Consider the following 23955-nt stretch of genomic DNA (forward strand, 5'->3'; position numbering starts at 1 on the left):
TAAAAATTGAAAAAACAACAATAAATAATAAAAAATAATAATAAAAAATTGAAAAAATCAAAAAATTCTTAAAAAATTGCAAAATAACCCTTTTTCGGGTTAAAATTGAAAAAAGATGTTACATAAAAATAGTTTGTAAGATTTTCTAACAGCATATATGCAAAATATTTTGTTTTATTTGAAAATAATTGAAAATAGATTTTTCAAGGACGGTGTCGAGGTCACGGGGTCGGTGTCGTTTTTCGAAATTTGTTAACTTAATATAATAGAAGATGTTTCGTTTGAAATTAAGAAATGTTAAAATTATTAAGTTAAAAACATTTGATTTTAATGACACTTAAAATTAGACACAATATTATAAGTTACTAACTAAAAATTTAAAAAACAACAATAAATAATAAAAAATAATAATAAAAAATTGAAAAAATCAAAAAATTCTTAAAAAATTGCAAAATAACCCTTTTTCAGGTTAAAATTGAAAAATAACCCTTTTTCGGGTTAAAATTGAAAAAAGATGTTACATAAAAATAGTTTGTAAGATTTTCTAACAGCATATATGCAAAGTATTTTGATTTATTTGAAAATAATTGAAAATAGATTTTTCAAGGACGGTGTCGAGGTCACGGGGTCGGTGTCGTTTTTCGAAATTTGTTAACTTAATATAATAGAAGATGTTTCGTTTGAAATTAAGAAATGTTAAAATTATTAAGTTAAAAACATTTGATTTTAATGACACTTAAAATTAGACACAATATTATAAGTTACTAACTAAAAATTTAAAAAACAACAATAAATAATAAAAAATAATAATAAAAAATTGAAAAAATCAAAAAAATTTTAAAAAATTGCAAAATAACCCTTTTTCAGGTTAAAATTGAAAAATAACCTTTTTTCGGGTTAAAATTGAAAAAAGATGTTACATAAAAATAGTTTGTAAGATTTTCTAACAGCATATATGCAAAGTATTTTGATTTATTTGAAAATAATTGAAAATAGATTTTTCAAGGACGGTGTCGAGGTCACGGGGTCGGTGTCGTTTTTCGAAATTTGTTAACTTAATATAATAGAAGATGTTTCGTTTGAAATTAAGAAATGTTAAAATTATTAAGTTAAAAACATTTGATTTTAATGACACTTAAAATTAGACACAATATTATAAGTTACTAACTAAAAATTTAAAAAAAAAAATAAATAATAAAAAATAATAATAAAAAATTGAAAAAATAAAAAAATTCTTAAAAAATTACAAAATAACCCTTTTTCGGGTTAAAATTGCAAAATAACCCTTTTTCGGGTTAAAATTGAAAAATAACCCTCTTTCGGGTTAAAATTGAAAAAAGATGTTACATAAAAATAGTTTGTAAGATTTTCTAACAGCATATATGCAAAGTATTTTGATTTATTTGAAAATAATTGAAAATAGATTTTTCAAGGACGGTGTCGAGGTCACGGGGTCGGTGTCGTTTTTCGAAATTTGTTAACTTAATATAATAGAAGATGTTTCGTTTGAAATTAAGAAATGTTAAAATTATTAAGTTAAAAACATTTGATTTTAATGACACTTAAAATTTGACACAATATTATAAGTTACTAACTAAAAATTGAAAAAACAACAATAAATAATAAAAAATAATAATAAAAAATTGAAAAAATCAAAAAATTCTTAAAAAATTGCAAAATAACGCTTTTTCGGGTTAAAATTGCAAAATAACCCTTTTTCGGGTTAAAATTGAAAAATAACCCTCTTTCGGGTTAAAATTGAAAAAAGATGTTACATAAAAATAGTTTGTAAGATTTTCTAACAGCATATATGCAAAGTATTTTGATTTATTTGAAAATAATTGAAAATAGATTTTTCAAGGACGGTGTCGAGGTCACGGGGTCGGTGTCGTTTTTCGAAATTTGTTAACTTAATATAATAGAAGATGTTTCGTTTGAAATTAAGAAATGTTAAAATTATTAAGTTAAAAACATTTGATTTTAATGACACTTAAAATTAGACACAATATTATAAGTTACTAACTAAAAATTTAAAAAACAACAATAAATAATAAAAAATAATAATAAAAAATTGAAAAAATCAAAAAATTCTTAAAAAATTGCAAAATAACCCTTTTTCAGGTTAAAATTGAAAAATAACCCTTTTTCGTGTTAAAATTGAAAAAAGATGTTACATAAAAATAGTTTGTAAGATTTTCTAACAGCATATATGCAAAGTATTTTGATTTATTTGAAAATAATTGAAAATAGATTTTTCAAGGACGGTGTCGAGGTCACGGGGTCGGTGTCGTTTTTCGAAATTTGTTAACTTAATATAATAGAAGATGTTTCGTTTTAAATTAAGAAATGTTAAAATTATTAAGTTAAAAACATTTGATTTTAATGACACTTAAAATTAGACACAATATTATAGGTTACTAACTAAAAATTGAAAAAACAACAATAAATAATAAAAAATAATAATAAAAAATTGAAAAAATCAAAAAATTCTTAAAAAATTGCAAAATAACCCTTTTTCGGGTTAAAATTGAAAAAAGATGTTACATAAAAATAGTTTGTAAGATTTTCTAACAGCATATATGCAAAATATTTTGTTTTATTTGAAAATAATTGAAAATAGATTTTTCAAGGACGGTGTCGAGGTCACGGGGTCGGTGTCGTTTTTCGAAATTTGTTAACTTAATATAATAGAAGATGTTTCGTTTGAAATTAAGAAATGTTAAAATTATTAAGTTAAAAACATTTGATTTTAATGACACTTAAAATTAGACACAATATTATAAGTTACTAACTAAAAATTTAAAAAACAACAATAAATAATAAAAAATAATAATAAAAAATTGAAAAAATCAAAAAATTCTTAAAAAATTGCAAAATAATCCTTTTTCAGGTTAAAATTGAAAAATAACCCTTTTTCGGGTTAAAATTGAAAAAACATGTTACATAAAAATAGTTTGTAAGATTTTCTAACAGCATATATGCAAAGTATTTTGATTTATTTGAAAATAATTGAAAATAGATTTTTCAAGGACGGTGTCGAGGTCACGGGGTCGGTGACGTTTTTCGAAATTTGTTAACTTAATATAATAGAAGATGTTTCGTTTTAAATTAAGAAATGTTAAAATTATTCAGTTAAAAACATTTGATTTTAATGACACTTAAAATTTGACACAATATTATAAGTTACTAACTAAAAATTGAAAAAACAACAATAAATAATAAAAAATAATAATAAAAAATTGAAAAAATCAAAAAATTCTTAAAAAATTGCAAAATAACGCTTTTTCGGGTTAAAATTGAAAAATAACCCTTTTTCGGGTTAAAATTGAAAAATAACCCTCTTTCGGGTTAAAATTGAAAAAAGATGTTACATAAAAATAGTTTGTAAGATTTTCTAACAGCATATATGCAAAGTATTTTGATTTATTTGAAAATAATTGAAAATAGATTTTTCAAGGACGGTGTCGAGGTCACGGGGTCGGTGTCGTTTTTCGAAATTTGTTAACTTAATATAATAGAAGATGTTTCGTTTGAAATTAAGAAATGTTAAAATTATTAAGTTAAAAACATTTGATTTTAATGACACTTAAAATTAGACACAATATTATAAGTTACTAACTAAAAATTTAAAAAACAACAATAAATAATAAAAAATAATAATAAAAAATTCTTAAAAAATTGCAAAATAACCCTTTTTCAGGTTAAAATTGAAAAATAACCCTTTTTCGGGTTAAAATTGAAAAAATATGTTACATAAAAATAGTTTGTAAGATTTTCTAACAGCATATATGCAAAGTATTTTGATTTATTTGAAAATAATTGAAAATAGATTTTTCAAGGACGGTGTCGAGGTCACGGGGTCATTGTCGTTTTTCGAAATTTGTTAACTTAATATAATAGATGATGTTTCGTTTTAAATTAAGAAATGTTAAAATTATTAAGTTAAAAACATTTGATTTTAATGACACTTAAAATTAGACACAATATTATAGGTTACTAACTAAAAATTGAAAAAACAACAATAAATAATAAAAAATAATAATAAAAAATTGAAAAAATCAAAAAATTCTTAAAAAATTGCAAAATAACCCTTTTTCGGGTTAAAATTGAAAAAAGATGTTACATAAAAATAGTTTGTAAGATTTTCTAACAGCATATATGCAAAATATTTTGTTTTATTTGAAAATAATTGAAAATAAATTTTTCAAGGACGGTGTCGAGGTCACGGGGTCGGTGTCGTTTTTCGAAATTTGTTAACTTAATATAATAGAAGATGTTTCGTTTGAAATTAAGAAATGTTAAAATTATTAAGTTAAAAACATTTGATTTTAATGACACTTAAAATTAGACACAATATTATAAGTTACTAACTAAAAATTTAAAAAACAACAATAAATAATAAAAAATAATAATAAAAAATTGAAAAAATCAAAAAATTCTTAAAAAATTGCAAAATAATCCTATTTCAGGTTAAAATTGAAAAATAACCCTTTTTCGGGTTAAAATTGAAAAAACATGTTACATAAAAATAGTTTGTAAGATTTTCTAACAGCATATATGCAAAGTATTTTGATTTATTTGAAAATAATTGAAAATAGATTTTTCAAGGACGGTGTCGAGGTCACGGGGTCGGTGACGTTTTTCGAAATTTGTTAACTTAATATAATAGAAGATGTTTCGTTTTAAATTAAGAAATGTTAAAATTATTCAGTTAAAAACATTTGATTTTAATGACACTTAAAATTAGACACAATATTATAGGTTACTAACTAAAAATTGAAAAAACAACAATAAATAATAAAAAATAATAATAAAAAATTGAAAAAATCAAAAAATTCTTAAAAAATTGCAAAATAACCCTTTTTCGGGTTAAAATTGAAAAAAGATGTTACATAAAAATAGTTTGTAAGATTTTCTAACAGCATATATGCAAAATATTTTGTTTTATTTGAAAATAATTGAAAATAGATTTTTCAAGGACGGTGTCGAGGTCACGGGGTCGGTGTCGTTTTTCGAAATTTGTTAACTTAATATAATAGAAGATGTTTCGTTTGAAATTAAGAAATGTTAAAATTATTAAGTTAAAAACATTTGATTTTAATGACACTTAAAATTTGACACAATATTATAAGTTACTAACTAAAAATTGAAAAAACAACAATAAATAATAAAAAATAATAATAAAAAATTGAAAAAATCAAAAAATTCTTAAAAAATTGCAAAATAATCCTTTTTCAGGTTAAAATTGAAAAATAACCCTTTTTCGGGTTAAAATTGAAAAAACATGTTACATAAAAATAGTTTGTAAGATTTTCTAACAGCATATATGCAAAATATTTTGTTTTATTTGAAAATAATTGAAAATAGATTTTTCAAGGACGGTGTCGAGGTCACGGGGTCGGTGACGTTTTTCGAAATTTGTTAACTTAATATAATAGAAGATGTTTCGTTTTAAATTAAGAAATGTTAAAATTATTCAGTTAAAAACATTTGATTTTAATGACACTTAAAATTGGACACAATATTATAGGTTACTAACTAAAAATTGAAAAAACAACAATAAATAATAAAAAATAATAATAAAAAATTGAAAAAATCAAAAAATTCTTAAAAAATTGCAAAATAACCCTTTTTCGGGTTAAAATTGAAAAAAGATGTTACATAAAAATAGTTTGTAAGATTTTCTAACAGCATATATGCAAAATATTTTGTTTTATTTGAAAATAATTGAAAATAGATTTTTCAAGGACGGTGTCGAGGTCACGGGGTCGGTGTCGTTTTTCGAAATTTGTTAACTTAATATAATAGAAGATGTTTCGTTTGAAATTAAGAAATGTTAAAATTATTAAGTTAAAAACATTTGATTTTAATGACACTTAAAATTTGACACAATATTATAAGTTACTAACTAAAAATTGAAAAAACAACAATAAATAATAAAAAATAATAATGAAAAATTGAAAAAATCAAAAAATTCTTAAAAAATTGCAAAATAACGCTTTTTCGGGTTAAAATTGAAAAATAACCCTTTTTCGGGTTAAAATTGAAAAATAACCCTCTTTCGGGTTAAAATTGAAAAAAGATGTTACATAAAAATAGTTTGTAAGATTTTCTAACAGCATATATGCAAAGTATTTTGATTTATTTGAAAATAATTGAAAATAGATTTTTCAAGGACGGTGTCGAGGTCACGGGGTGGGTGTCGTTTTTCGAAATTTGTTAACTTAATATAATAGAAGATGTTTCGTTTGAAATTAAGAAATGTTAAACTTATTAAGTTAAAAACATTTGATTTTAATGACACTTAAAATTAGACACAATATTATAAGTTACTAACTAAAAATTTAAAAAACAACAATAAATAATAAAAAATAATAATAAAAAATTCTTAAAAAATTGCAAAATAACCCTTTTTCAGGTTAAAATTGAAAAATAACCCTTTTTCGGGTTAAAATTGAAAAAATATGTTACATAAAAATAGTTTGTAAGATTTTCTAACAGCATATATGCAAAGTATTTTGATTTATTTGAAAATAATTGAAAATAGATTTTTCAAGGACGGTGTCGAGGTCACGGGGTCGGTGTCGTTTTTCGAAATTTGTTAACTTAATATAATAGATGATGTTTCGTTTTAAATTAAGAAATGTTAAAATTATTAAGTTAAAAACATTTGATTTTAATGACACTTAAAATTAGACACAATATTATAGGTTACTAACTAAAAATTGAAAAAACAACAATAAATAATAAAAAATAATAATAAAAAATTGAAAAAATCAAAAAATTCTTAAAAAATTGCAAAATAACCCTTTTTCGGGTTAAAATTGAAAAAAGATGTTACATAAAAATAGTTTGTAAGATTTTCTAACAGCATATATGCAAAATATTTTGTTTTATTTGAAAATAATTGAAAATAAATTTTTCAAGGACGGTGTCGAGGTCACGGGGTCGGTGTCGTTTTTCGAAATTTGTTAACTTAATATAATAGAAGATGTTTCGTTTGAAATTAAGAAATGTTAAAATTATTAAGTTAAAAACATTTGATTTTAATGACACTTAAAATTAGACACAATATTATAAGTTACTAACTAAAAATTTAAAAAACAACAATAAATAATAAAAAATAATAATAAAAAATTGAAAAAATCAAAAAATTCTTAAAAAATTGCAAAATAACCCTTTTTCGGGTTAAAATTGCAAAATAACCCTTTTTCGGGTTAAAATTGAAAAATAACCCTCTTTCGGGTTAAAATTGAAAAAAGATGTTACATAAAAATAGTTTGTAAGATTTTCTAACAGCATATATGCAAAGTATTTTGATTTATTTGAAAATAATTGAAAATAGATTTTTCAAGGACGGTGTCGAGGTCACGGGGTCGGTGTCGTTTTTCGAAATTTGTTAACTTAATATAATAGAAGATGTTTCGTTTTAAATTAAGAAATGTTAAAATTATTAAGTTAAAAACATTTGATTTTAATGACACTTAAAATTAGACACAATATTATAGGTTACTAACTAAAAATTGAAAAAACAACAATAAATAATAAAAAATAATAATAAAAAATTGAAAAAATCAAAAAATTCTTAAAAAATTGCAAAATAACCCTTTTTCGGGTTAAAATTGAAAAAAGATGTTACATAAAAATAGTTTGTAAGATTTTCTAACAGCATATATGCAAAATATTTTGTTTTATTTGAAAATAATTGAAAATAGATTTTTCAAGGACGGTGTCGAGGTCACGGGGTCGGTGTCGTTTTTCGAAATTTGTTAACTTAATATAATAGAAGATGTTTCGTTTGAAATTAAGAAATGTTAAAATTATTAAGTTAAAAACATTTGATTTTAATGACACTTAAAATTAGACACAATATTATAAGTTACTAACTAAAAATTTAAAAAACAACAATAAATAATAAAAAATAATAATAAAAAATTGAAAAAATCAAAAAATTCTTAAAAAATTGCAAAATAATCCTTTTTCAGGTTAAAATTGAAAAATAACCCTTTTTCGGGTTAAAATTGAAAAAACATGTTACATAAAAATAGTTTGTAAGATTTTCTAACAGCATATATGCAAAGTATTTTGATTTATTTGAAAATAATTGAAAATAGATTTTTCAAGGACGGTGTCGAGGTCACGGGGTCGGTGACGTTTTTCGAAATTTGTTAACTTAATATAATAGAAGATGTTTCGTTTTAAATTAAGAAATGTTAAAATTATTCAGTTAAAAACATTTGATTTTAATGACACTTAAAATTAGACACAATATTATAGGTTACTAACTAAAAATTGAAAAAACAACAATAAATAATAAAAAATAATAATAAAAAATTGAAAAAATCAAAAAATTCTTAAAAAATTGCAAAATAACCCTTTTTCGGGTTAAAATTGAAAAAAGATGTTACATAAAAATAGTTTGTAAGATTTTCTAACAGCATATATGCAAAATATTTTGTTTTATTTGAAAATAATTGAAAATAGATTTTTCAAGGACGGTGTCGAGGTCACGGGGTCGGTGTCGTTTTTCGAAATTTGTTAACTTAATATAATAGAAGATGTTTCGTTTGAAATTAAGAAATGTTAAAATTATTAAGTTAAAAACATTTGATTTTAATGACACTTAAAATTTGACACAATATTATAAGTTACTAACTAAAAATTGAAAAAACAACAATAAATAATAAAAAATAATAATAAAAAATTGAAAAAATCAAAAAATTCTTAAAAAATTGCAAAATAACGCTTTTTCGGGTTAAAATTGAAAAATAACCCTTTTTCGGGTTAAAATTGAAAAATAACCCTCTTTCGGGTTAAAATTGAAAAAAGATGTTACATAAAAATAGTTTGTAAGATTTTCTAACAGCATATATGCAAAGTATTTTGATTTATTTGAAAATAATTGAAAATAGATTTTTCAAGGACGGTGTCGAGGTCACGGGGTCGGTGTCGTTTTTCGAAATTTGTTAACTTAATATAATAGAAGATGTTTCGTTTTAAATTAAGAAATATTAAAATTATTAAGTTAAAAACATTTGATTTTAATGACACTTAAAATTAAACACAATATTATAGGTTACTAACTAAAAATTGAAAAAACAACAATAAATAATAAAAAATAATAATAAAAAATTGAAAAAATCAAAAAATTCTTAAATAATTGAAAAATAACCCTTTTTCGGGTTAAAATTGAAAAAAGATGTTACATAAAAATAGTTTGTAAGATTTTCTAACAGCATATATGCAAAGTATTTTGATTTATTTGAAAATAATTGAAATAGATTTTTCAAGGACGGTGTCGAGGTCACGGGGTCGGTGTCGTTTTTCAAAATTTGTTAACTTAATATTGTTGAAAAACAGGTAATTTGTATGTTCTAAGTTTCGTTAAATTTGTTACTAGTTTTCACTACGTATAGTGTTTACCTGAAGCATCCGTACTTAGGGCTATTTTATTACGGTTAGAGAGACAACTGTTTCAGGTATGAATCTACGAGTCAGTCAGAATTGAACCTTCAACAAGGAAACTGCGTTTTCTCGGTTCAATACCTTAACACTTTTGTAATTTCTTGTTATTAATAAACTTTATCTATTTACAATTAAAGTGTGTCTTTACTCTTAGTAAAAACCCAACAGGTTATGGGCCCAGTACGCTTCCACTGCGCGGCGGTAATTTGTTAAGTGCAAGTTTATAAGAGAAAATACATAAAGCAAGTGTTCAAGTGAACAGTTATTTTATTTGGTGAAAGTGTCGCAATTTTCTCATCATGGGTAATAAGGAAATTATGGATATTACGAAACTCGATGGATCAAATTATTCTTTATGGAAATTTGGTGTAACTTTTGTATTGCAATCAAAAGAGTTATTGGGTTTTGTGCAAGGGACAGAAGATGAACCAAATAAAACGACGGCAGCAAATGACTGGAAGGCTTGGATGAAGAAATCATCACAAACAGCAGTGATATTAATAAGCTCAGTGGAGAAAAGCCTTCATCCAAATTTGATTAATTGTTCCAAACCCGATGAAATTTGGAACAAGTTGAAAGATTTATATGGCGACACTAGTGTCGATGCAAAGCAAAATGCATGGGAACAATTTTATGGTTTTGGCATGCATGATAGTGAAAGCATCGCCATACAAATTGAAAAGCTTGAAAGTATTTGCAAGAAATTAGACGATGCTGGAGAAAAGCCTACAGAAACTGCTATAATTTCTAAACTTTTAAGCAGCTTGCCAAACAGTTTTTCTCTATTTAGGTTAGCATGGGACTGTACGCCAGAGGCTGATCGAAAAAAATCAAATTTGATAGCCAGATTAATCAAGGAAGATAAGCGTCTCTCGGAAAGTAATGATAGTGTGAATGCTCTCGCGCTTCAAGTGCAACAAAGTTCCATTAGTACAGTAAAGAAAAAGCCTAAACATAAGAAAGACATTAACGAATTGAAAAAACGGACAAAGTGTATGGTGTGTCGTGAAAAAGGACATTGGGCAAAAGAGTGTCCTAAAAACAACGAAAAAGATAGTGCAGTGAATAAAGATAAAAAGTGTAAAAACGCAGAAGCTTATGTGTGTGATATTACAGCACTGTATTCAAATTCAACTGATGAAGATAAAGATGTGTGGATCGCCGATTCGGGTGCCAGCATGCACATGACCTACAGAAGTGATTATTTTTCATCATTTGAAGAAGCCGCCAACGAGCATTTTGTTAGAGTAGCAGATGACAAAATCTTAGCAGCAACCGGTAAGGGCTCAATTATCATCCAAGAAGAATTAAACGGTAATATACAGCAACGTGAATTAAAAAATGTTTTACTGGTTCCTGGGTTAAAAAGAAATTTGTTTTCTATTGGTATAATTAGCGACAAGAATTTTTCTTTCCATGCATATAAAGAAAAGTGTGAGATTCGCGACAGAGAGGGAAAGATTTCATCTATCGGTGTACGGCACAATACATTGTTTCACATGTGTTTTAAAGTAATAAAACCTAATGCATGTAATTCTGCGCAAACTGATTTGAATTTGGGAAAATTAAAATTATGGCATGAGCGTATGGGACACATAAATATTCGTGCAGTAAGAAATACTTGTGATGAGTTTAAATTATGTAGCATAAATAAGGGAAAGATGGAATTTTTCTGTGAAGCATGTATTATAGGGAAGCAAACGCGAAAATCTTATCCGGTCTCTAAATCTGTAAGCCATTATAGACCCGGAGAAAAAATCCACACCGATGTTTGTGGACCGGTTAATGTAGAATCGCCGCGCGGGACAAGATATTTTGTGTTGTTCAAAGATGAATGCACTGGTTTCAGAAAAATATATTTTCTGCGTCAAAAATCTGAAGTTTTTAGTAAATTCAAGGATTTTGAAGCCTTTGTATTAACGCAAGTAGGTACGAAAATAAAAGTGCTTAAATCAGATAATGGCAGAGAGTACATTTCCTCTGAATTCTCTAACTACCTGAGCGAAAAAGGTATCATTCATGAGTTACCGTCTCCATATGTTCATGAGCAAAATGGTCGAGCTGAAAGAGAGATTAGGACAATTGTCGAAAGTGCGAGAACAATGTTATTGGGAAAAAAGGTCGATAGCAAACTTTGGCCAGAGGCAATTAATACGGCATGCTACCTTCTCAATAGGGTAATTTTAAAGATGGACTCAATAAAAACTCCTTATGAACAGTTTTTTGGTCGTAAACCACAGGTAACGCATTTAAAAGTTTTCGGTTCCAGTGCGTATTTGAATGTGCCTAAAGAAAATCGCCATAAACTGGATCCTAAAAGCAAAAAGGTTATTGTAGTGGGTTATGACGGTGAATCTTGTAACTATCGTCTGTGGGATAGTGAAGCTCATAAAATTCATATAAGCAGCGATGTTGATTTCAACGAAAACAACCCCAGTCTTCATAATAACAACGAAGCAGGTAATATTTCCATTGAAATTGATTTCAGTGACGATATCGAACCCTTAGAAAATGAAAATATAATGGCAAATCCTGAGCATCTTGAAGATCCTGTCCCCCCGGAAATCCATCACCCTTTTCAGGAAAATATCGAAATTATAAATGAGCATCACGGAAGACAATTAAGAAATCGCGACTTAATTCGTCCTCCCGATCGTTACGGAATCCCCGTGGCTTTATGTGTTGATGATATACCCACAACGTTTAACGAAGCTAAAATGTGTAAAAATTCATCGAAATGGAAACAAGCCATGGATGAAGAAATTGAAGCTTTAGAAGAGAATCAAACGTGGTCCTTGTCCAAGTTGCCTAAAGGTAAGCGAGCAATTGGGTCAAAATGGGTCTTTACAATTAAAACAAATCCCGTGACAAATTTAAAGCGTTTTAAAGCAAGACTCGTAGCAAAAGGTTTCTCTCAGCGTGAGGGGATTGATTATTTTGAAACTTTCGCCCCGGTTGTTCGATATGAATCGATTCGGGTCTTGTTAGCAATTGCAGCGGAAAGAAATTTCGAAATAATGAAATTTGATGTGAAAACGGCTTTTCTTTATGGTGAGCTACATGAAGAAATTTACCTGGAGCAGCCCCAAGGTTACATAAATGAAGACGAAAGCGATTATGTTTACAAATTGCACAAAAGTCTCTACGGATTGAAACAATCTCCACGTTGTTGGAACGAAAAGTTCGTGAATTTTTTGAAAAAGTTTAATTTCAAAAATGTGCAAAGTGAAAAATGTGTTTTTGTAGGCACAGTGAATCAGAGTGTTGTATACTTAGCTTTGTATGTTGATGATGGTCTGATCACAAGCAAAAGCAAATGTGCGATCGACCAAGTTTTGAATTTTTTGAAAAGCAATTTCCAAATTACCGTCGATGAAGCATGTGATTTTGTGGGTTTGGAAATTGAGCGAAATCGTGAAAAAGGTACGATTAAAATTTGTCAATCAAGGTATGTCAGTAAATTGCTCGAAAAGTTTAATGTTAATGAAGCGAAATCCTCAAGCATACCTGCCGAGCCAGGAATGTATCTCAGTAAGAATGATCAAAGCGAGAATGAATGCAATTTAACTATTCCGTATCGCGAAGCAATAGGTTCTTTATTGTTTGCTGCCAGGATTAGTCGTCCTGACATTGAATTTGCGGTCAATTATGCCAGTCAGTTTATGACTTGTTTTGACAAGAAACATTGGGAATATGTTAAGAAAATTCTTAGATATTTAAAAGGTACAGTAAATGTCGGCATTGTATTTGGAAACAGCGGGAGCCCATTGTCATTGCGAGGGTTCACTGACGCGGATTATGCAGGTTGTCCTGACACTCGGAAATCAAGAACCGGTTTTGTGTTTGTTTTGAATGGTGCACCTATATCGTGGTCTAGCCAGCGTCAGACTGTTGTTGCGTTATCTACCGCTGAATCTGAGTACATCGCGTTATCTCAAGGGATAAAAGAAGCTGTATGGTTGCGTCGTTTTTTGAATGAACTGAATGTCGATTGTAACACGGTTAAAATTTTTGTTGATAATCAAGCAGCAATTAAAATGTCAAGCAATTCCGAGAATCACAAGCGTTCGAAACACATCGATGTACGGTTTCATTTTATACACGATATTGTAAGTAAGAAAGAGGTTGAAGTTATTTATGTCAATTCGAAAGATCAATTAGCGGATATTTTAACTAAACCTTTGGCAAAACAGCAATTTTGTTATTTGCGATCAAAATTAAATATATTAGAACTTGAAAATTAAGCGGGAGTGTTGAAAAACAGGTAATTTGTATGTTCTAAGTTTCGTTAAATTTGTTACTAGTTTTCACTACGTATAGTGTTTACCTGAAGCATCCGTACTTAGGGCTATTTTATTACGGTTAGAGAGACAACTGTTTCAGGTATGAATCTACGAGTCAGTCAGAATTGAACCTTCAACAAGGAAACTGCGTTTTCTCGGTTCAATACCTTAAAACTTTTGTAATTTCTTGTTATTAATAAACTTTATCTATTTACAATTAAAGTGTGTCTTTACTCTTAGTAAAAACCCAACAAATATAATAGAAGATGTTTCGTTTTAAATTAAGAAATGTTAAAATTATTAAGTTAAAAACATTTGATTTTAATGACACTTAAAATTAGACACAATATTATAGGTTACTAACTAAAAATTGAAAAAAGAACAATAAATAATAAAAAATAATAATAAAAAATTGAAAAAATCAAAAAATTCTTAAAAAATTGCAAAATAACCCTTTTTCGGGTTAAAATTGCAAAATAACCCTTTTTCGGGTTAAAATTGAAAATAGATGTTACATAAAAATAGTTTGTAAGATTTTCTAACAGCATATATGCAAAATATTTTGTTTTATTTGAAAATAATTGAAAATAGATTTTTCAAGGACGGTGTCGAGGTCACGGGGTCGGTGTCGTTTTTCGAAATTTGTTAACTTAATATAATAGAAGATGTTTCGTTTGAAATTAAGAAATGTTAAAATTATTAAGTTAAAAACATTTGATTTTAATGACACTTAAAATTAGACACAATATTATAAGTTACTAACTAAAAATTGAAAAAACAACAATAAATAATAAAAAATAATAATAAAAAATTGAAAAAATCAAAAAATTCTTAAAAAATTGCAAAATAACCCTTTTTCGGGTTAAAATTGCAAAATAACCCTCTTCCGGGTTAAAATTGAAAAAAGATGTTACATAAAAATAGTTTGTAAGATTTTCTAACAGCATATATGCAAAGTATTTTGATTTATTTGAAAATAATTGAAAATAGATTTTTCAAGGACGGTGTCGAGGTCACGGGGTCGGTGTCGTTTTTCAAAATTTGTTAACTTAATATAATAGAAGATGTTTCGTTTTAAATTAAGAAATGTTAAAATTATTAAGTTAAAAACATTTGATTTTAATGACACTTAAAATTAGACACAATATTATAGGTTACTAACTAAAAATTGAAAAAACAACAATAAATAATAAAAAATAATAATAAAAAATTGAAAAAATCAAAAAATTTTTAAAAAATTGCAAAATGACCCTTTTTCGGGTTAAAATTGAAAAAAGATGTTACATAAAAATAGTTTGTAAGATTTTCTAACAGCATATATGCAAAGTATTTTGATTTATTTGAAAATAATTGAAAATAGATTTTTCAAGGACGGTGTCGAGGTCACGGGGTCGGTGTCGTTTTTCGAAATTTGTTAACTTAATATAATAGAAGATGTTTCGTTTTAAATTAAGAAATGTTAAAATTATTAAGTTAAAAACATTTGATTTTAATGACACTTAAAATTAGACACAATATTATAAGTTACTAACTAAAAATTTAAAAAACAACAATAAATAATAAAAAATAATAATAAAAAATTGAAAAAATCAAAAAATTCTAAAAAAATTGCAAAATAACCCTTTTTCAGGTTAAAATTGAAAAATAACCCTTTTTCGGGTTAAAATTGAAAAAAGATGTTACATAAAAATAGTTTGTAAGATTTTCTAACAGCATATATGCAAAATATTTTGTTTTATTTGAAAATAATTGAAAATAGATTTTTCAAGGACGGTGTCGAGGTCACGGGGTCGGTGTCGTTTTTCGAAATTTGTTAACTTAATATAATAGAAGATGTTTCGTTTGAAATTAAGAAATGTTAAAATTATTAAGTTAAAAACATTTGATTTTAATGACACTTAAAATTAGACACAATATTATAAATTACTAACTAAAAATTGAAAAAACAACAATAAATAATAAAAAATAATAATAAAAAATTGAAAAAATTTAAAAATTCTTAAAACTAAAAATAGTTTGTAAGATTTTCTAACAGCATATATGCAAAGTATTTTGATTTATTTGAAAATAATTGAAATAGATTTTTAAAGGACGGTGTCGAGGTCACGGGGTCGGTGTGGTTTTTCAAAAGTTGTTAGCTTAATATAATAGAAGATGTTTCGTTTTAAATTAAGAAATGTTAAAATTATTAAGTTAAAAACATTTGATTTTAATGACACTTAAAATTAGACACAATATTATAGGTTACTAACTAAAAATTGAAAAAACAACAATAAATAATAAAAAATAATAATAAAAAATTGAAAAAATCAAAAAATTCTTAAAAAATTGCAAAATAACCCTTTTTCGGATTAAAATTGCAAAATAACCCTTTTTCGGGTTAAAATTGAAAAAAGATGTTACATAAAAATAGTTTGTAAGATTTTCTAACAGCATATATGCAAAGTATTTTGATTTATTTGAAAATAATTGAAAATTGATTTTTGAAGGACGGTGTCGAGGTCACGGGGTCGGTGTCGTTTTTCGAAATTTGTTAACTTAATATAATAGAAGATGTTTCGTTTTAAATTAAGAAATGTTAAAATTATTAAGTTAAAAACATTTGATTTTAATGACACTTAAAATTAGACACAATATTATAAGTTACTAACTAAAAATTGAAAAAACAACAATAAATAATAAAAAATAATAATAAAAAATTGAAAAAATCAAAAAATTCTTAAAAAATTGCAAAATAACCCTTTTTCGGGTGAAAATTGAAAAAAGATGTTACATAAAAATAGTTTGTAAGATTTTCTAACAGCATATATGCAAAGTATTTTGAATTATTTGAAAATAATTGAAAATAGATTTTTGAAGGACGGTGTCGAGGTCACGGGGTCGGTGTCGTTTTTCGAAATTTGTTAACTTAATATAATAGAAGATGTTTCGTATTAAATTAAGAAATGTTAAAATTATTAAGTTAAAAACATTTGATTTTAATGACACTTAAAATTAGACACAATATTATAGGTTACTAACTAAAAATTGAAAAAACAACAATAAATAATAAAAAATAATAATAAAAAATTGAAAAAATCAAAAAAATTTTAAAAAATTGCAAAATAACCCTTTTTCGGGTGAAAATTGAAAAAAGATGTTACATAAAAATAGTTTGTAAGATTTTCTAACAGCATATATGCAAAGTATTTTAATTTATTTGATAATAATTGAAAATAGATTTTTCAAGGACGGTGTCGAGGTCACGGGGTCGGTGTCGTTTTTCGAAATTTGTTAACTTAATATAATAGAAGATATTTCGTTTTAAATTAAGAAATGTTAAAATTATTAAGTTAAAAACATTTGATTTTAATGACACTTAAAATTAGACACAATATTATAGGTTACTAACTAAAAATTGAAAAAACAACAATAAATAATAAAAAATAATAATAAAAAATTGAAAAAATTTAAAAATTCTTAAAAAATTGCAAAATAACCCTTTTTCGGGTTAAAATTGAAAAATAACCCTTTTTCGGGTTAAAATTGAAAAAAGATGTTACATAAAAATAGTTTGTAAGATTTTCTAACAGCATATATGCAAAGTATTTTGATTTATTTGAAAATAATTGAAAATAGATTTTTCAAGGACGGTGTCGAGGTCACGGGGTCGGTGTCGTTTTTCGAAATTTGTTAACTTAATATAATAGAAGATGTTTCGTTTTAAATTAAGAAATGTTAAAATTATTAAGTTAAAAACATTTGATTTTAATGACACTTAAAATTAGACACAATATTATAAATTACTAACTAAAAATTGAAAAAACAACAATAAATAATAAAAAATAATAATAAAAAATTGAAAAAATTTAAAAATTCTTAAAACTAAAAATAGTTTGTAAGATTTTCTAACAGCATATATGCAAAGTATTTTGATTTATTTGAAAATAATTGAAATAGATTTTTAAAGGACGGTGTCGAGGTCACGGGGTCGGTGTCGTTTTTCGAAATTTGTTAACTTAATATAATAGAAGATGTTTCGTTTGAAATTAAGAAATGTTAAAATTATTAAGTTAAAAACATTTGATTTTAATGACACTTAAAATTAGACACAATATTATAAATTACTAACTAAAAATTGAAAAAACAACAATAAATAATAAAAAATAATAATAAAAAATTGAAAAAATTTAAAAATTCTTAAAACTAAAAATAGTTTGTAAGATTTTCTAACAGCATATATGCAAAGTATTTTGATTTATTTGAAAATAATTGAAATAGATTTTTAAAGGACGGTGTCGAGGTCACGGGGTCGGTGTGGTTTTTCAAAAGTTGTTAGCTTAATATAATAGAAGATGTTTCGTTTTAAATTAAGAAATGTTAAAATTATTAAGTTAAAAACATTTGATTTTAATGACACTTAAAATTAGACACAATATTATAGGTTACTAACTAAAAATTGAAAAAACAACAATAAATAATAAAAAATAATAATAAAAAATTGAAAAAATCAAAAAATTCTTAAAAAATTGCAAAATAACCCTTTTTCGGGTGATAATTGAAAAAAGATGTTACATAAAAATAGTTTGTAAGATTTTCTAACAGCATATATGCAAAGTATTTTGATTTATTTGAAAATAATTGAAAATAGATTTTTGAAGGACGGTGTCGAGGTCACGGGGTCGGTGTCGTTTTTCGAAATTTGTTAACTTAATATAATAGAAGATGTTTCGTTTTAAATTAAGAAATGTTAAAATTATTAAGTTAAAAACATTTGATTTTAATGACACTTAAAATTAGACACAATATTATAGGTTACTAACTAAAAATTGAAAAAACAACAATAAATAATAAAAAATAATAATAAAAAATTGAAAAAATCAAAAAAATTTTAAAAAATTGCAAAATGACCCTTTTTCGGCTTAAAATTGCAAAATAACCCTTTTTCGGGTGAAAATTGAAAAAAGATGTTACATAAAAATAGTTTGTAAGATTTTCTAACAGCATATATGCAAAGTATTTTGATTTATTTGAAAATAATTGAAAATTGATTTTTGAAGGACGGTGTCGAGGTCACGGGGTCGGTGTCGTTTTTCGAAATTTGTTAACTTAATATAATAGAAGATGTTTCGTTTTAAATTAAGAAATGTTAAAATTATTAAGTTAAAAACATTTGATTTTAATGACACTTAAAATTAGACACAATATTATAAGTTACTAACTAAAAATTGAAAAAACAACAATAAATAATAAAAAATAATAATAAAAAATTGAAAAAATCAAAAAATTCTTAAAAAATTGCAAAATAACCCTTTTTCGGGTGAAAATTGAAAAAAGATGTTACATAAAAATAGTTTGTAAGATTTTCTAACAGCATATATGCAAAGTATTTTGAATTATTTGAAAATAATTGAAAATAGATTTTTGAAGGACGGTGTCGAGGTCACTGGGTCGGTGTCGTTTTTCGAAATTTGTTAACTTAATATAATAGAAGATGTTTCGTATTAAATTAAGAAATGTTAAAATTATTAAGTTAAAAACATTTGATTTTAATGACACTTAAAATTAGACACAATATTATAGGTTACTAACTAAAAATTGAAAAAACAACAATAAATAATAAAAAATAATAATAAAAAATTGAAAAAATCAAAAAAATTTTAAAAAATTGCAAAATAACCCTTTTTCGGGTGAAAATTGAAAAAAGATGTTACATAAAAATAGTTTGTAAGATTTTCTAACAGCATATATGCAAAGTATTTTAATTTATTTGAAAATAATTGAAAATAGATTTTTCAAGGACGGTGTCGAGGTCACGGGGTCGGTGTCGTTTTTCGAAATTTGTTAACTTAATATAATAGAAGATATTTCGTTTTAAATTAAGAAATGTTAAAATTATTAAGTTAAAAACATTTGATTTTAATGACACTTAAAATTAGACACAATATTATAGGTTACTAACTAAAAATTGAAAAAACAACAATAAATAATAAAAAATAATAATAAAAAATTGAAAAAATTTAAAAATTCTTAAAAAATTGCAAAATAACCCTTTTTCGGGTTAAAATTGAAAAATAACCCTTTTTCGGGTTAAAATTGAAAAAAGATGTTACATAAAAATAGTTTGTAAGATTTTCTAACAGCATATATGCAAAGTATTTTGATTTATTTGAAAATAATTGAAAATAGATTTTTCAAGGACGGTGTCGAGGTCACGGGGTCGGTGTCGTTTTTCGAAATTTGTTAACTTAATATAATAGAAGATGTTTCGTTTTAAATTAAGAAATGTTAAAATTATTAAGTTAAAAACATTTGATTTTAATGACACTTAAAATTAGACACAATATTATAAATTACTAACTAAAAATTGAAAAAACAACAATAAATAATAAAAAATAATAATAAAAAATTGAAAAAATTTAAAAATTCTTAAAACTAAAAATAGTTTGTAAGATTTTCTAACAGCATATATGCAAAGTATTTTGATTTATTTGAAAATAATTGAAATAGATTTTTAAAGGACGGTGTCGAGGTCACGGGGTCGGTGTCGTTTTTCGAAATTTGTTAACTTAATATAATAGAAGATGTTTCGTTTGAAATTAAGAAATGTTAAAATTATTAAGTTAAAAACATTTGATTTTAATGACACTTAAAATTAGACACAATATTATAAATTACTAACTAAAAATTGAAAAAACAACAATAAATAATAAAAAATAATAATAAAAAATTGAAAAAATTTAAAAATTCTTAAAACTAAAAATAGTTTGTAAGATTTTCTAACAGCATATATGCAAAGTATTTTGATTTATTTGAAAATAATTGAAATAGATTTTTAAAGGACGGTGTCGAGGTCACGGGGTCGGTGTGGTTTTTCAAAAGTTGTTAGCTTAATATAATAGAAGATGTTTCGTTTTAAATTAAGAAATGTTAAAATTATTAAGTTAAAAACATTTGATTTTAATGACACTTAAAATTAGACACAATATTATAGGTTACTAACTAAAAATTGAAAAAACAACAATAAATAATAAAAAATAATAATAAAAAATTGAAAAAATCAAAAAATTCTTAAAAAATTGCAAAATAACCCTTTTTCGGGTGATAATTGAAAAAAGATGTTACATAAAAATAGTTTGTAAGATTTTCTAACAGCATATATGCAAAGTATTTTGATTTATTTGAAAATAATTGAAAATAGATTTTTGAAGGACGGTGTCGAGGTCACGGGGTCGGTGTCGTTTTTCGAAATTTGTTAACTTAATATAATAGAAGATGTTTCGTTTTAAATTAAGAAATGTTAAAATTATTAAGTTAAAAACATTTGATTTTAATGACACTTAAAATTAGACACAATATTATAGGTTACTAACTAAAAATTGAAAAAACAACAATAAATAATAAAAAATAATAATAAAAAATTGAAAAAATCAAAAAAATTTTAAAAAATTGCAAAATGACCCTTTTTCGGCTTAAAATTGCAAAATAACCCTTTTTCGGGTGAAAATTGAAAAAAGATGTTACATAAAAATAGTTTGTAAGATTTTCTAACAGCATATATGCAAAGTATTTTAATTTATTTGAAAATAATTGAAAATAGATTTTTGAAGGACGGTGTCGAGGTCACGGGGTCGGTGTCGTTTTTCGTAATTTTTTAACTTAATATAATAGAAGATATGTGATAATTCTTTAAAAAGTTAATTTCTTCATGCGTTGCCATAATATTTTTGTAATCCAATTTCCTGAATTCTCCATTTTTCCATGTAAATAATAACTTTTTCCCTGACATGCAGATTTCTTATTAGAAGAAAAAAAAACATTTAAGACTCTACAAACATTTTAAACACTATAATCTAAATACTCTAATCTGAATTTAATTCTGAATATTACATTAGAATAATATAGTAAAATAATCTGTTAATGAGAATAATGTAATCTTAAGTTAAATTATTTTTAAAAATCGTATTTAATTAAAAATATGTCAAAGCACGTTTTCCATTATTTTTCAAATATTTTTAAATTTAATTATTCCATTTTATGATTACGCTCTTCTCATGTGATAAAATGTAAAAATATTGTAAGGTTATGTTCATGAAAATACCTTTTTAATATATTGTGAAATCAAAATGATGAAAAAGTTTTATTATAATGTCAATAAAAAACATAAAACAAAATTTGTATTGACAGTTCATCTTATTAATTGTATATTTTTTTATTACTATATTTATATATTACAAATATTAAATTCATTGCATGTGTGTATTATTCAGGGAAAAAAATTTTGTTATTTATAAAGGAAAAATTTAATTTAATTTATATTTTTCTTCTCTTTAAAAAACGATGAGACGGCGGAAACATCAACAGCAACAACAACAAATAATTTATTAAACTTTACAGCATGTTTACAGCTTCAAAGGTACATAACCTCAACTATTTCGTGAGCACGAGATCACGCACAATTTTTTTTTTCATTTTCAACTCGGCGACAGTTGGCAACACCATGCGTGCGCAACCAACTCCAACCGACTTGGACTTGGAGTTGGAGTTGCCAAACGGAGCTATTGTAGAAGCTCCTTAAAAGGTACATTTTCCTAAGAATCATCTGATATGGTAAAAATAGTAAATAAATAATATTACTTAAAGTTTCGCCTTCATGGTGAATGACATCACTTAATGCCACTGTAGGAAGATCAAAATGTGGATCACTGATGATGATGTGCTCTCCTAGGGACGTAATTACAGTTTTTGCAAATAATTGCAATTCGTAATTAACATTTCCGAAATTATATTCTGGCTTTGACGGTACACGGGAGAAAGCACCGTCAATATGTAAAATCTACAATTAAAAAACAAGTATCTTATTTATATTATAAAAATTTGTAACATATTCCATGCAAATTGAAAGATTTGAAAAATTTGCATTTATATCATTAGTTTAAAATTATGGAAAATTGTTGTCGTATGTTACAGAAAGCAATTCGGGATATATTAATTGTCTTAAAACAACATTTTTTTTAATATATAGGGTTAAAAATTATAAACATTAGGTAACATTGATATTTTAAAATACGGAAGAATATTGCAACATTTTACAAATGGTAATTTCAATTTATTACATTTGAAGGAGAAACGCAGTAAGTTGAAGTCAAATGTCCTTTTGTAAAAAAGGTTTTTCAAAAAGCTATATAAAATCAACTTATTATTTTCTAAGACAATTTATGTTACTACTAGTCAAATATGCAAGTAATTTAGAAAAAATGTCGTACTTTAAAGATTTCATGTGAAAAAGCTTTCCGCGAAACATATTATTACCTAGAATAGCAATAAGTCATATTAGTATCATTGAAAATATACTATTATAAATTTTTTGAAAATTCAGAAAGTCGAGAAAAGTTTTGAAGATACGTGGCAACAACGCATTTAGTTGCATTTTATAATTCATCTTTTTTTAATCGTGTAGTATAGTCAGCAGTCTTTTATCAATATTTTTTTACTGTTAGAAATGACATTGTAAATTTTGTGAGTGGTTATTTTTAAATTTCGCGCTAAATGAAGTTCAATTTTGGAAATTTCAATGTTGCCGTGTCTCAAGCAACTTTTGCTTGAGTATCTAATTTATTTCACTTTAGAAATCTTTTTTACATATTAATCAGTGGTGAAGTATCATTTAAAAAGTCACTTATTAACATAAATATATTAACTTTAAATATACTTCTTTTTCCGTGCACATCTCCACTTTCACCGTCATTAAAAAGAAATAAGGGTAAAACGTATTTGAAATTTTTAAATTCTTGTCACATTCACTATATGACAATTTAAATATTAATAATTATGCGCATTTTTAAAAAATAATTATGTTACTCAATATCGCGAAATTTAAAATTAATATTTCCAGATTTTCCTGGTTGCACATAGGACAATAATTTTCTACAATTCACTTTTTATGGAATTCCTCTCATTTGTCTGTCACATGTAATTCAGAGAGGTGAACATGTTATGTGGTGTGCAATTTTCTGAATACCTCATTAACGACAATAGCATTTTCTAATGCTTTAATGTCTTCGCTCCCCATATGATGCACTGGATTTTTCTCCCCTTTGCGTTATTTAAATAAAATCTTAACAATTGTGATTTTCCTTCACCTCGCTTCTCATTTTTGCTTTGCACAAATGCAATTAATTCTCTGTAACAATTAACAATTATTTGAATATTATACTCTTTTAATGAG

The 23955-nt window shown here is 25.0% G+C and overlaps 1 long non-coding RNA gene across 5 annotated transcripts; it reads left to right on the forward strand.

Annotated features, from left to right (window-relative positions):
- The first annotated feature begins 3667 nt into the window (after positions 1–3667).
- LOC127285073 (uncharacterized) lies at positions 3668–16848 on the forward strand. Of its 5 annotated transcripts, XR_007843555.1 has the most exons (4): positions 3668–3851; positions 8935–9075; positions 14104–14361; positions 16620–16848. It is a non-coding gene; the product is annotated as an uncharacterized LOC127285073 (long non-coding RNA). The 5 variants fall into 5 exon arrangements; XR_007843554.1 differs by lacking the exons at positions 8935–9075; positions 14104–14361 and adding an exon at positions 6940–7367; XR_007843553.1 differs by lacking the exons at positions 8935–9075; positions 14104–14361 and adding an exon at positions 8507–8934.
- The last annotated feature ends 7107 nt before the right edge of the window (positions 16849–23955 follow it).

Source organism: Leptopilina boulardi, unplaced genomic scaffold, assembly GCF_019393585.1.
Source record: "Leptopilina boulardi isolate dan_hultmark-lab unplaced genomic scaffold, ZJU_Lbou_2.1 LbouV2_33, whole genome shotgun sequence".
Lineage (NCBI taxonomy): Eukaryota > Metazoa > Arthropoda > Insecta > Hymenoptera > Figitidae > Leptopilina > Leptopilina boulardi.